Source organism: Eumetopias jubatus, unplaced genomic scaffold (genome assembly GCF_037043125.1).
Source record: "Eumetopias jubatus isolate StellerSeaLion01/CBP00866 unplaced genomic scaffold, mEumJub1_p1.0 scaffold_8, whole genome shotgun sequence".
Classification (NCBI taxonomy): Eukaryota; Metazoa; Chordata; class Mammalia; order Carnivora; family Otariidae; genus Eumetopias; species Eumetopias jubatus.
The window spans coordinates 8,767,411-8,770,604 of NW_028274814.1; the positions used below are offsets into that span (position 1 = coordinate 8,767,411).

Genomic DNA, 3,194 nt, shown 5'->3' on the forward strand with positions numbered 1-3,194 from the left:
TATTAAAGAAAGACTATTATGTCTATTCCAGACAATTATGGAGAGTAAGCTGTTTATTGATTTATGGATCTGGGAATCTGGTGGCTAGGGGTAGTTTTCTCATGTGGGAGGCTCACAGTTTTCCTTTTACAGGTTGAAAATTTTATGGCCTCTAGTAAAGATAATATTCAATAAATACCTATTGATGGGTCAATTTTTAAATATGTGATTGGGTCATGTTATTATCCCTATAGTTATTGTGATTTGAAATGACTTAGTGGAGAGATGAAATACGGATTTTTAAATGATTTTTAAATTAGTTTGCTTTTTGGCCATTGGACACCACTATTCATAACTCATTATATCAAAAGCATTTAATGTTCTTGTTGAAACGAAAATCTTGAGATATAGGGCCTTTTACACTATTATAAAGCGGTTGATAAAAAAAGACAACCAAATGATTTTTTGCAACCTAGATAATGCGTACCTAACTTCAAAACTGTAGGGAGTTATTTGCAAAGAAGAGACAAAGAAAAAGCGATTAGGATGGGATAACACTGAAATTATGTGTATTTATTTTTAAATTGTGAATCTTTACAGGTACGGAGTATCATTCTTCAACTCATACCACCAGTGTGTAGTACATTGCTTGGTACAGAGCTGGCAATGATAAATGTTTGCTAAATTTTATTTTTTAAAGATTTTATTGATTTATTTGAGAGAGAGAGAATGAGATAGACAGCACGAGAGGGAAGAGGGTCAGAGGGAGAAGCAGACTCCCTGCTGAGCGGGGAGCCCGATGCGGGACTCGATCCCGGGACTCCAGGATCATGACCTGAGCCAAAGGCAGTCGCCCAACCAACTGAGCCACCCAGGCGCCCTGTGTGCTAAACTTTAAATGAAAAAATTGAGGGTGGAGGAAGTTTAGAAAGTAAAGCCTGAGTCGCATTATGTCTGAGAAGAGGAAGTAAAGATTTGGATTTCTTCATATTCTAGCCCTTTTTAATCCCGTATCAGAATTGGTATCTCTAATTCACTGACATTTCCTAATCAAGCAAATTCTGCCAATTTTCTTTTTTTTTAAAGGAATATAAAACTATTTATTGACCACTGTTTACCATATGTTTATTTACAATAAAGTAAACAATATACAGTTGGATAACATTCTGACTACAAAGTTACTGTTTTTCCTGGTTTCTGCTGAACCAGTAACTCAAATACTGAGAAGACTGAGCCTCCATGTCAGGAACGAGTTGGGGTAAAGAAAATACATGCAGGTTAAGAATTTGGATTATAAAAGTCTGTTCACCCATTTATTCCAACAGGTGCTAAATTGCCAACATCTCTAACCATCTGATTATGATTAGGTTTCCATGAACAAAGTCTTAGACATTCCATGAATCATGACCTTTTAGTCAATACAGCACAGAGATTTCAACTTCTTGAAAAGGAATGGTTCACTAGAAGGAACCTTTAAATGTCCATTTAACTAAGTTTTGCTTACCTAATTAAAACACACCAGGACTTGTCTAGTTTTGTCATTTGGGTGGGGAGGTTGTCGGTGGTGATAAAATTTTCCTTTCAGGGATCTTGCAAGTGAACTTGCATTTATGACTGTAGATATGAATACGGATTCTGATATGGCTGCTTTTAAATTGTCCAATTTAAAAATCTGAAAGGTTAAGGCTTCAGGAAAAACTTCAGTTTAACTTTAAGTGATTAATTTCTTAAGTTGCTGAAAATGATAGCATTCCGGAAACACGGGCTTATCCATGGTTATAAATGCTGTTTTTGTTTTGGTGAATGTTAAAAAACAAAAAGCATTTATGTATGTATTTTAAGTATACACACAAAAACCCCCTAAATAAACAAAAAATCCAGAATGGTCCTTAGGCATATAGGAGTTAAACACAAATTCTGACTGAGTAACGACTATGAAGATTTCCCCCAACATTTAGAAAAGGTGTTCTCTAATGCAGGGGGATAATATACCATGGTCTCAAATACTTTTTTTCTGATAAAAGAAGCAACTACAGAAAGCTTTTATTTGTTCAAAGTAACCAGTGCTATAGATGCAAAAAAACCCCAACAACTCCCCCAATACTACTTCAAAACAAACATATCGAACTTGATTTTCATTAGAATGTTATTTCTTCACACTAATAAATCAAAAAACAAAGACCCGGATTATATATATATATATATATAAAATAATGCAAACAATTATTGAGCTTCATCTTCTGGACAAGAATGCCAAGTTAGTCTCTCTTCATAAAAAGCAATTACAATCTGAGGACACTTCATATTTGCCTCTTTTGCCAGCACCAAGTCTGCCTCATCTGAATCTTTCCACTTCATGAGAAACATTAATTCTCCACTGCTGTCCGTGGCACCAATTATTCGTTCAGGATCAAGACCTCTGGCAAAGCCTCTTGGATTATCAGCAGCATCTCTTTTCTTCTTTGATTTGCTATCATCAGATTCACTGTCAGATAAAGATTTTCTTTTTGTACCATCTTTTTCTTTACCAGCTTTTTGAGAATTAAGAAATGCTTCAATTAACTCTGGACAATCTAAATTTTCTTCAGGTTCCCAAGTATTGTCAGCATCTGTAAATCCCTTCCACTTCAGGAAATACTCCACCTTCCCATTCAGTACACGTCGGTCCAGTACTTTTTCCACCACAAATTCTTCAGGCTCTGCCTCTTCTACTTTTTTACTCTTTCCATTTTGTTTCTTTCCCATTTTTTGCAATGTAGTTTTATTGGAGGCCATTTTTTATTGCAGACTTGAAGAGCTATTATTCACCGCCTCCGAGCTGCTCCGGGTCCCGGGTCTGCGGCGTCTCCGGCCCTGCGCACCTCAAGCTCCAGCCACATCCCAAATTCCGCCAATTTTCACAGCCTTCTCAGGGAAAGGATTTTATTCTCTAGAGTCGCCCTGTGGCGCCACCTGCCGGAGATGTCGGGAAACTTCGCACTTGAACTTTCTCCCTGGGCTGTCCTTTACGCTCCTCCCCGTTCTTTTTCGGAGGCTCCCCCTAAACGCATGCGCTTTCGGTGGGCAGCTTAGACCGCGAGAGACTACAATTCCCCGAAGACCATGCAAAAGAAAAAAATCCCATGGTCGCGGGGAAGAGGCGGGAAAACGTGAGGTCTCGCGAGAGAACGGGATTGAGGCGGCTGCGCGAAGTGGGTGGAGCGGGGTGGAGAGAG

At 38.4% G+C, this 3,194-nt stretch overlaps 1 pseudogene; it reads right to left on the bottom strand.

Moving 5' to 3' along the window:
- Nucleotides 1-2,197: 2,197 nt before the first annotated feature.
- On the bottom strand, nt 2,198-2,854 carry LOC148163635 (chromobox protein homolog 3 pseudogene; annotated as a pseudogene).
- Nucleotides 2,855-3,194: the final 340 nt, after the last annotated feature.